Here is a 12,508-nt window from a genome sequence, read left to right as displayed (position 1 = left end):
AGCATGTGGAGACAAGCGCAACAAATATATATGCTGATTCATTCGCTGCTTCTTCAAAAGCAAAAGTATCTCATATCATCAAGGGCGAAATCAAAGGTATCTCATATCATGCTCTTTCCCTGTCTTTTCCTTTGTCCTTGTTCTTACTCGCATGGCAAAGAGAAAGAGAGCAATCAGCTGGCACTTGGAGTCAGTCTTCCGATCTGGAACCGACTACCTGGAATCTATTCCCTGGTTGCTTACCTAGCGTTGCTCTTGAGTAGTCATCTTCAATGGTTGATACACTTCCAGAGAAGGGACCACAACTGCTTGGAGAACAGCTAAGACGAGTGACAATGAAACATCAATCTTGTGGATCATCAGCAAACGCAACAACTGCATATGCTGAGTCATCCTCTAACCCTTTCAATACGAATTGGAAAGATTGAACAAAGAAACAGGTCATCACCTCTACCTCGTGCTTGCCTGCCATGTGTCTGAATTTTGAAACCGCCAATGCAATCACCAAGGAGAAGAAGGAATTTACACTCCATAACCAGATTTGCGTCCCTAAACCTCTTCTCTTTGTTATTTACATTCTGCCATGTTTAATGAGTTTAGTTGCTGTTTATGTGTTTGCTTGTGTTTAGTGTGGTTTTAAGCTTGAAACATTGAGGACAATGTTTGATTCAAGTGTTGGGGGGGGGGGGTAACTAAGTATATTTGATGCAAATTCGTGGGATTTTATCACCCATAACTTCAAATGTCGTTCCTTGCTGTTTTAAAGTGTTTTTAAGCTGTTTTGGAATGTTTTAGTGTGTTCTGTTTTATAAATCCGAAAATCACATAAAAATTTGAAAAACATGTTTTGAAAAGCCAAAAAAAAAAAAAAAAAAAAAAATAGTGTTTTGAGTCGTTTTGTGTGTTTGTGTCTTAGGGTACCTTCCAACACAATGATGAGGATTTGGTTTTTAATTGCATGACTGTTAAAAAGAGTTATAAACATGGAGAAAAGTTTGATTTACTCTCGGTATATGCTTGGTTATGGTTATAATGTATGACTTCACATGCAATCATAAAAGAAAAATTAGTTTTTGTAACATGCTTGAAGGAAGGAACTCAAACAAACGCTACAACCTTGTGAGACTTGAGCCTAAACGTTATTTGGAGAGTTAAAATCTGTGCATTATTGTTTCTAAAGTCGTTGCATGATCTCATTATTGTTTGCTTGGTTACTACTTAGAAGGCGTTTCATCATATAGTTCCAAATGCTAGAACTCATGCCCATTTCATTCGAAGCATGCTATTGATTTGCATAACACATATTCAAGAAGAAGTTGTGTAGTGACCACCACCAAAGCCAAATTGCCGTGTATCCTACTTCATTATTTGTTTAAGTTAACCCCGTTGAGCCTTGTTAAGCCTTTATTCCTTGTTAACCCACATTATCCTCACCTAGCCTAGTTTAGGACAGTCCACACCCTTGTTCTTAAAAGATAGTGAGCATGGCTTAAATGAATTCCTTTTGAGTTACATTATGCAAGAAAATGAGTGTGGGGGAGGGAATGTTTGTTCTTAAGTTTACATGTATGTTTTGAGATTCAAAAAAAAAAAAAAAAAAGAAAAAAAAAAGAAAAAAAAAATTGACTGAAAAAAAAAAAAAAAAGTTGTGAAAAACAGAAAAGAAAAGAAAGAAAGAAAGAAAAAAAAAGCTTGAAAAGATGTAAGAATGAGTGATTAAGTGTTGAATGTTGAAGAAAGGGTCCAAAACACCAAATCTGGCCCTAAATTGTCTAAATTTTTCCTTTTTGTTCAAAAGTTGAGTTTTCATTCAAAAGTGAATTCTAAGTTGATTCGAATGCTTTGCTCACTATTTCTTTAAGAACGTTTGTTTTCCATATCCCTTCTTTGTTAGCCAAACACCCCAAGCCCCATTACAACCCTTGACTTCTATCTTGAGTGTTGTGCATTTCAATTTGTGGAGTTTGAATTTGGTATGAGCATATGGTGTCACTGGTTCTCGCATCTAAGTAGTAGCATTCCATTCATGAGATCATATCTAAACATGCTTATTAACTCCAGAAATTGCTTTCTTTGTGATACATATATGTGAGTGTTCGTTTTCATGTTTACATCAATCTTCTCACATATAACTAGATTAGGGTGTGTAGTTAGAAAATCTGAGTAAAAATTGAGTGCATATCTTGTAAGGAATTGAGCAAATTCTCTAAGGCATGTTACTACATTCAAAACATGGTTTTAAATGCTTAATTGTGAACTAGTATGTGGTGACTATGATGAAGAATGTACTTAAGTGTGAGGATGACTAAAATCTGTGGAGATAATGAATTTTTAACATGTCATGTGCATGGGAAATCCCTGAGGCAACATTGGAAGGTTTAGATTATCTTTTGTTTTGTTTTGTTTCGTTTTGTTTAGTTTGTTGTTTTGCTCGAGGCCTAGCAAAAGGCTAAGTGTGGGAGAATTTGATAGGAGCATATTTATGCGACTTAATTGGCTTGTTCTCATGCATTTACGTTGTGTTTCCTTAGTTATTTTAGTCCTTTATGCCATTTTCGTGTGTTTTTAGGTTCATATGGCTAAGGAAGCAAAAAGGTGCATTTTGGAGCAAAATTGGGCTTGGAATGGATAGCTTATGTTTGGAGCAAAAGGAATGGACGAAATTGAAGACCTAATGAAGTTAGGATTCCTAATCACAAGAGGATTCCTAATCAAATGAGGAATCCTAGTCAAAGAAGGTTTCCTACTTGAAGTAGGAAAGTTAAGCCCAGGGTTTCTTATCTTGGTTTGACATTTCCTAAATTCTAATTGTCCTTATGTCCCAAACACTTTGAAGACTTCATATGCATTCTAGGACACAAAACAAAGGTCCCTTGACCCATCCTCTTCCTTGCCATGCACCATGTCACCTTTCCCTTTCTCATCATCCCTTGCCGTGCAAGGGAACCTTGTTCCTTTTAGTTTTAGGACATTTAAACCTTCCCTATATTTCAGCCGCACCTTTGTCCTAACACTAGAGCATTAATCATTCACTTTTCATTATATAATTCAGCCATCATCATGCATATATTCCCCCCCTAGCTGTCTCTCCCATGGATTAATCACCCAAGCCATATTCAACCCTTAAGCCGTGCATTCACCATCAATTCCAGCACCTCCACACACCTTGCCGCAGCCTTTCCAGCTTTCCCCCTTCATTATTGCAGCCACCAATCACCCTAGCTGTCATTCACATGCTTTCCCATTCTATAATTCACCCACATGCTCTCCCATCATCATTCCCTCTTTAATCCATTGCAGCCACCGATCACCCTAGCTGTCACTCACATGCTTTCCCATTTCATTATTCAGCCACATCCATGCACTCTTCATGATGGTAGCCACATTCTCTCCCTAGCTGTCATTCCATTCATATTCCCTCTTTAATCATTCAGCCACCTATAAATAAACATCCATTGCAGCCACAAAAGAGGCCATTCATTCACCATTCACGCCAGAAATTCATCCCCTCTCTATAACACATCCATACTTCACCATTCTTCATATTTTCTGCCCAGAAATAAGCCTTGTCGTCCCCTACATCCATCCCTATCCTAAACACATCATTCTACACCATCCATAACCCCCAAAACTCACAACAAACCCTTGTGCCGCAACAAAGAGGAGGAGAAGAGGGCTTAAACGTTCATACAATTCAAGTTTGAGTTGTTGGAATTTTTAGGTGTTTCCTCTCCTTGATTTCAATGTTTAAATTTACTTATCTTTGTCTTGTACGTATGAGGAACTAAACCCCCCTTGGCTAGGGGGGGATTCAAAACCATGATCATGCTTGCTATATGATTTGATTACCTCTAATTGTGTTTCATAAGTTGTGAATTCAATTTACTTATCTATTTGAATTAAACTGATTTGTGTGTGTTGGTTGAGAGCGCACGCTTAATTATCATGCGTAAATCTAATGCTAGGATATAAGGAAGTTTCTCCTAATCGTTACAAACTTATATTCACAAGTAGTAAAAGTTGATGACCTTAATTGCGTTAAGTAAATTCTTGGCATAAGTTTCATGCAATTCATAGTAACGAATGCTTCGTCAATGCTTATGGTTTTCAAAGAACTTAATGATTCTTGCTTGTATCTCTATTATGCAATTCATGTAGGGAACTTGTGGGGAATGCTTTGGGTTGTCGTATGCAATCATCCAATTCAATAACGTTAGGAAAATCTGAGGGTTAATTAGTGCAATTCACGGTTAATCTGGGGCGTTGAGAATTCATGGGTTATTGAAAAGCAATTAGAAATCGTTTTGTGTGCAAGTATGGCATGTGTGGAGATGAACCCCTTAGCTAGCTTCCATTCCATTCATTAAATCCAAATTCGTTTTAAAATCTGTTCGTTTTACAAAGTTTTAAGTTTTGTTTTCAAATTCGTCAAAAACTCAATCCCCCTTTGCTTTAGTGTCCAACTTAGTTAGAAAGTATCTTAGTTTGTGTTCGAAGTGTTTTGATTCATTTTATTACCCAATTTCGTCCAAAGTAGTCAAAGTGCTCAAAACTGCCCAGAAAGTGTTTTTAAGGCAGTTTTGAGTGTTTTGGGTGCTGTTTGAGTCTTTTGGTTTGTTTTAGTGTTTTAAGTGTTTAGTTTTGCATTCTTTGAGTCTAGTTTAGTGTTTTAAACTTTATTTTACGTTTTTGAGTCAGTTTCCAAGTGATTTTGCAATCCCTCCTAATCCCCAGTTAAGAACGATCCCTACTTATACTTATACTACAATTGTCACAAGAGGGTTTTAATTTGTGTGCTTATTTAGTTAGCATCACCAGACGGCGGCACAATGGAACCCTAGGTTCCCCCAAAGGGGTAGGACTCTTCTAGAGTCCATAGTAAAGTTATGAAATTATTTTATGGTCAGTATTTTGATGCTTATGGATGTTCCTTTTTGAAAAAAAAAAAAGAAGTAACAATGACCTTGTTTCTTCCATCTTAGCGAAATGTCGTACTTTAACAAACTCGATTTTAGTTCTTTGGAAGTCTTTGGAAGACTTGAAGCACCATTTGACTTCGAAGAATCTAAGAGCCACTAATAAAGCTGAAATAGATAATCCGACTAGTGAAGCTTAGAAAGCAATTGTCATGATCTCTATCAGAAGACACATGCCCTGACACACTACAGATGGAACACTTCGCTGAAGAGGATTCCTGAGTTTCGCGGATCGCTCTTCAGGGATGCTTTGATCACTAGAAGAAGATCTTTTTGCCTGAAGTAAGACATGACTAGCAGCATCTTTGCTTCCAAGACTTTAAGTCTGTGAATGAATATAATTCTAAAGTCTGTCGAATCCAATCACGCCTTAAATTTTGCAAGGAGGAGTTAACTGAACAAGTTCTCCTAGAGAAGACATTCCTAACTTTCCATGCCTCTATTATTGTCAGGCATCAACAATGTAGATCTCATAACTTCTCAACTTTCCTTGCTTCACAACTTTTACAACTTTCAAAACTTCTATCTTGTTGATCGCTCAAATGAGCAACCAACTTTTGATGAAGAAGAACCATCAGGTCTGCTCAACTAGCTCGAATGATTCTTTGCCTAAAGCAAACACGAGAGGATCACGAAACACAAACTTAGGGGTGTTGGAGTTTTGAGACTTATTGTCCCACATCAGGGAACATTTAGTTCCCAATGGCCTTTATATAGGTCTAGTTCTTTATACTAGTAGTTAGGATTTGGACCATTTCGAAAAGGATTGAAGGCTTGGGCCTTATGGTTGTGTGGATTAGGTTTGTATAATATAGCCTAATACAATTAATCTTAATTAATCAACACAAGGGCCTTGGGGCCTTGGAAGTTAAAATTAATCAGAGTTCATTAATTTTAATTTCAAATTAAGTTTTTAATTAACATATTAATTAAAAACCGTTTGGATTAAGAGACACTATTTTTAGAAAAAAGTTGTGTATTTTCATTCAATAGATATTTTAAAGGGTATGAAACAACCTATATATTTGCAGTCTCAATTTCCAATAGAATCATCTTTGTTTACTCTTTCTCTTCCATACAAAAATTCCAGAGAGTACACACACAAAACAAATTCGCCAGAATTCTATAATCCAGTGCAGGTTGTAGAATTAGATAGTTGTATCCTGGTCAAGCACACGTTGTAGAACCACAAGTACAAGAGTGGGACGGAAGTACTATTCGAATGACATAGCTTTTGCGTTAGTCTCTATATGTGAATCAATCAAGTTAATATCATTTTAATTCCTATATTTAATTATGTTATTTCATTATGTATTGCAAGTATTTTTCTTTAATAAAGAATTAGTATTTCAAGTTATGTTATTTTTATTTATTTTTGAATTGTTCTCCAACAAGAGATAGGCAAAAAAACCGAAGTACCTAGAAACCCAACAAGGCCAAGAAAAAAACCCCAAAAACCATTGAGTTGACAAAAACCAGTCAAAATGAACCAAAAACCAATAAGATTAATTCACTTTTGATTTTGATTTTGAGACTTTAAAAACCGAAATTGAACCGAACTGGGTTGCAATTATAAGTATATATAATTTTAATTTTAATCTTATTATATAGCCCAATACCCAAGTTCTTAAAGCCTAACCTCAAACATAACATATTAAATCCTTTAGGCCTAAGCCCAAATCAATTACTCAGCTTCTCTTTTAGTTTTTTTGTTCTTCAGATACCCCTTACTCCACAGGGTGGTCCTAAAGACACCATATTGGGGAATTCTGTCATCCAAGATGCCTTAATACCTAAGGAAGATTAAAAAAAAGGTGATTTTGTATAAAATCAATGTTAACAATATGACAACAATATTTATGTTAATTATAAATAGGTTAATCATGTATTATGATACTTAAATGCATTTAAAATAAACAAAATTACAAAATCTACCACTATAGTTGGCGCCCACTCCAACTGACACACCAGTCTCATATTCTTTATATTCTGGAATAGGTCAATACGGATTCAGGCACAGTAATGTAGTGTTCATTTCCTGATTCTGTTTTTTACATTTCGATTCAGACGCTGTGTTACAATGTTCATGTCCTGGTTTCATTTTTTCCTCTCATATGCCTTATATGCTTCACACCTCGTGTAACTCTTGATTTTTACATTTGGATTTAGACACTACATTGGAGTGTCTGTTTCCTATTTCTACATTTTACATTATTTTTATGTTTAAATTTAGACTAGAGGTGGGCAAACGGGTAAAGGAACTGCAGGTCGGGGCGGATAGTCTAGGTTTGGGACAGGTACGGGCCAATTCCAAATATTTTAGAGAATAAACGGGGTAGGGCAAGGTGGGGCGATGTCATTATGGGGCAGGCCGAGTCCATATACTTAGAAAAACAGGGCCTCGAATCGACCCGTTTGAAAATATAGTGAATGGATGATCGAACTGCTTCCTCTCTTCCAGAGCATCCACACTCATGTCTTCTCCTGCTCAACGACATCACCCTTTGCGACTCTATACCTGTTTTTCTCACCGCCGTTGCGACCACCACGACGGGACTACCTATCTCTCCTCTTGGATGACATCCTAGAAAACCTAGGTCCTAAAACCACGACGACTCTACCCATCTTTCCTCCTTGACGACATCACCGTTGTTGCGAAGTCCAACAACCCATTACCACCGTCAAGAACACTGCCACCAACCATCATCCTACTAACATTTAGGTAATTCTGAATTACGGTTTCTTTTTTTTTTTTTTTTTTTTTTTTTTAATTTCTGGTTTAGGGATTTAGGGTTTTTTTAATTAGGATTTGTAGATTTTGTTCTGGGTTCTCAGCTCCTAAGTTCTAGAATATAGGAGTTGAAGTCGTTGAACTGTTGAAGATTAAGCCTTGCAACCCTTGCCAAGTTGTCTTGCACTCTTGCTCAAAGTTCCTCAGGTAAATTCCTTTAAGTTCTGATTCTTCTCCTGAGTTCTAGATTTTGTTTTGTGTTGCTCAGTTGTAATAGCTATATATTTTGTGTTGCTTTCTTATATATTTTGAGTTATAGGTTCTCAATTCCTGAGTTCTTAATAAATTATCTTAAAGGAATTACTTATTCATATTTGAATTGAGAACAAGAAGACAATGTTCTATACTTTGCGTTTTGTTTTGGAAGTATCTATGAATAAGTAATTCTTGAGTTCTTGATAATTGTTGTGGAGAGGTCATGTAATTCGATTCTTGGTATACGCTCAAGAAGACTTCTAACAATAATTGTAATTTGTAGGTAACATAGGCATGCCTGAATTACAGTTCCTTTGAAGAAAAGCCTGTCTTTGATTTGGAATCCGAGTTTAAACATTTTAATTCTACCAATATAATTCTACCATCTTTTGCATAGCCCTTAATATGAGTTCAGCTGCTTGTTTTTCAATTTTCAAAAAGAAATTGAAAAAATATTTGTAGAATACCTATTTCTCTTTGTTTGACTAATAAATACTTCCGTTATCTTTCTCTTAACAATTAGGCATATCAACATTTTGATTGAATTATTATTGAATTATTAACTTTCTCTTGACAATCTTCTAGATTGAATAATTATTAGGCGTTGGATGTCATTTTGATGTTATTCTTTTTATTATAGATTCAATGAGGAATGATGTTTGGACGTTTGATGTCATTGTAGATGTTAATGTGGATGTTATTTCGGTTTTAATGTTTATGTTTTTTTTTCTTTTGGATTTGGAATAGCTCTTGTAATCTATCTGTTCAGAAGCTTGAAGCTTCAAGCAGCTCTTGTAATTTTTGAAAACATTTGTGCTACTGCAGTGCTGTTGTGCACTGCAGTGCAGTTTTATAAAAATGTATTTTTGAAAAAAAAAAAAAAAAAAATAGAGCTAGACCCATGGACCTGCCCTAGACCGACCCATTTGAAACGGGTCAGGTTATGCCCTGTTCCAAAATTCAAAATCCCTCTACCCAACCCGACCCGAAATGTCTACTAGGACCCCAAATCGAGCTGTGTTGGCCGACACCTGGAAGGTGACGAAGCCATAAAGTGTGATAGTGTATAAAAGAACAATAAATTTGATCCTAAAAGTATCTAAATACCAGAGTGCGCTGCAAGTGGGAGCGAACGCATTTCACACGTGATGTCAGAGCATAAGTAAAGTATAGTAGTGTGGGTAAGAATCATACCCTTAATAGTAGCCACCAATACTAAGATTAGCCACATATCCTCGTCAATACGAACTCAGCAGTTAAAACCTGAAGGGGTACAAAACAGAAAGTGTGAGTAAGCAGTAAAACCAAGCTTCCCAAAACTATTACCTTTCTATTAGTAATAACCCCTCACTGTAATTCCCTTATCGTTTTCTATAGGAGAGTACTACACATATATATATATATATATATCCACCCATGCTATAAAATGGACAAAACCACGGGTATGTCATGTCCATAGACTCTACAATGCATTAACAAGTAGGCCAAATGAGCTTAATCAATATAAAATGATACATCAGCCAAAATCACCTAACGTGACCCAAACGACTGTACTTATATCTCATCAATCATCCCTGCACATGAGTCGGAACCACCTCTAGTGGTCTGTATGACAGGACTGGGTGTAAATAAGTACGCTCAAGTGCTACAATCACGTGAAGACTGTGCGAATAATCGCGGATCACTTACGAGTCGGAACCACCTATAGTGGTCTGTACGACAAGTCTGTGCTCCTACCTTGAGTCCAAGGTAAGCGTAAGGTGCGGGAGTGAACATTACGTGAAGGACTATGCCCTGACCATGGGCGGTAGACTAACACCGGGGTGCAGGTATCCATATCTCATAAATCAATACTAGCATACAAGTCGGGAGTCACCTATAGTGACCTGTACAACTTAATCTATAACTCATCAAACATCCTTGCACATGAGTCAGAACTACCTCTTGTGGTCTGTAGGACAGGACTGGTTGTAAATAAGTACGCTCAAGTGCTACGGTCACGTGAAGACTGTGCAAATAATCACGGGTCACCTACGAGTCTGAACCACCTATAGTGGTCTGTACGACAGGCCAATGCACCTACCTTGAGTCCAAGGTAAGCGTAAGGTACGGGAGGTGAACATCACGTGAAGGACTGTACCCTAACCACGGGCTTGGGCACTAACACCGGGGTGCAGGTTTATGAGCTCTCAATGCATCTCAATATAACATGTGCAACTCATGGCAACCAGTACGATAGTATCGGAGTTGCCTAACACATAAATGTAGTCATGCTATAACTCAATCGATTCAACTAATACCATAAACTCACCTGAACTTACCTGGGTGTCCTGCGTTCACCGTTGCACTTGAAAGCATTCCCAATAATTATATGCAAGTAATATACATATGGATATACCATGATGCAATCTAATACTCAACTATGTCGTAGCATTTTCAATTATATACAATACGGTGTGAAATGTACAATCAATAACGCCCTACTCCCGAACTACTTATTTTCAGGGATAATTATCCATGACAACCCAATTAACACTAATTTAACTAACTAATTCACAAAGCTAAAACTTGCCTTTACCAATTTCCTTCGCATTACTCAATTTCCCAAATAAGGTTTTTGTCTCAAATATATTATGGCTGCATCTAACGTCTCGTTAGACTGCCTACGTACCCTAAATAGGCATAAAGCCATTCGTAGTTCATATAGTACTTCAAGTATTCACAATCATTATATGAAGGTAATATACCTAATCAATTTAAATGTTTCGATAGAACTCTCAATAATATGTATGATAAAAAGGAAAAGATCCACTCACCTGGAGTCCAGGCTATGATTCTCTAAAGCACGCATTGAGGCATCCTGAATGATTGGTGCCTGTGACCAATTATCGAATCACATCTCAGAACTCTTATCAATAGAATACGTAATTCACATAACACACAACCTCAAGGGCATTCTAAAATAGTTTGAGACCCATTGACCACAAGTCAACAGTCGATCAAAAATTGACGGTAGGGTTTACAACCCTATATAACTCGACCCGGAAGATCTGCATATCAAATTTCCAATCCGCAACTCCCAAAGATCCATAATATGCTTTGAGAATAACATATTAAAATTTCATTATGATCCAACGATCGGATCTCCGCCAATTGCCTAAAACAAGTGGCCGTGAACATTTATTTTACTAACTTACAAATCCAATTCGGGAAGATCCGTACGTCAGATTCCCGATCCATAAATTCCTATGATCTTTAAATATTATGTATTATAATGTATCCAATTTTGGTTACGATCCAACGGTCGGATTGTCGATTCACATTTTTATCAAGTAACGTATCGTAACGAATTTAGGTTCCAACGATCAACCTACGTCATTCAAATAACAAAACTAAATTCAAGACATTCGACATAGCCTAAAAATAGCATTGGTGGCCCACTGGCCATGCGCCGCCGCACGCGCCGCCATGGGTGGCGGTCAGTGATAGGAGCATATTTAGGCGACTTACTTAGCTTGTTTTCGTGCATCTATGTTGTTAATTCATAGTTGTTTTAGTAGTTTAAGCCATTTTCGTGTGTTTTTAGGTTCATATGGCTAAGGAAGCAAAAAGATGCATTTTGGAGCATTTTGGAGCAAAATTGGGCTTGGAATGGATAGCATATGCTTGGAGCCAAAGTGTTGGACGAATTTGAAAGTCTTGTATGCACTTTGGACATAAAACAAAGGGCCTAGCCCAATCAAACAATCCTTTGAGCCATGCAAAACCTCTAGCCCAATCACACACCTCATTTCATACACAACACACCACAAACACACCATTTCATCCCTTTTGCCGTGGCCTTCTTTGCATTTCCAGCATCATTGTCTTCATTTCCACCACTCCCCATCCATCCAAAACACTTCCCAACCATTCCTCCATACAAACACCAAACCAACAACATCCCTTAGACCTTATGCTACAACGAAGAGGAGGAGAAGAGTGCCTAAACGTTCATACAATTCAAGTTTGAGTTGTTGGAATTTTTAGGTGTTGCTTTTCCTCGATTCCAATGTTTAATTTCAATTCTCTTTGTCTTGTACGTATGAGGAACTAAACCCCCCTTGGCTAGCGGGGGATTCGAAATACATGTTTATGCTTGCAATATGATTTGATTACTTCTAATTGCGTTTCATAAGTTGTGAATTCAATTTGTTTAACTATTTGATTGATAACCTATTTATGTATGTTTATTGAGAGTGCACGCTTAATTTTCATCCATGAATATGACGCTAGAATATAAGTGAGTTTCACCTATTAGTTATGAACTTATATTCACAAGTAGTGGAGGTTGCTTATAAACAATCGCGTTAAATAAATTCTTGGCATAAGTTTCATGCAACCATAGTAACGAATGCCTCGTCAACACTTATAGTTTTCAAAGAACTTAATGATTCTTGCTTGTATCTCTATTATGCAATTCATGTAGGGAACTTGTGGGGAATGCTTTGGGTTGTCGTATGCAATCATCCAATTCATTAACTTAAGGAAAACTTGACGGTTAATT

The sequence above is a fragment of the Pyrus communis genome, chromosome 13 (assembly GCF_041283825.1).
Source record: "Pyrus communis isolate YQ-2024b chromosome 13, ASM4128382v1, whole genome shotgun sequence".
NCBI classification, from domain to species: domain Eukaryota; kingdom Viridiplantae; phylum Streptophyta; class Magnoliopsida; order Rosales; family Rosaceae; genus Pyrus; species Pyrus communis.
This window is presented reverse-complemented; position numbering follows the sequence as displayed.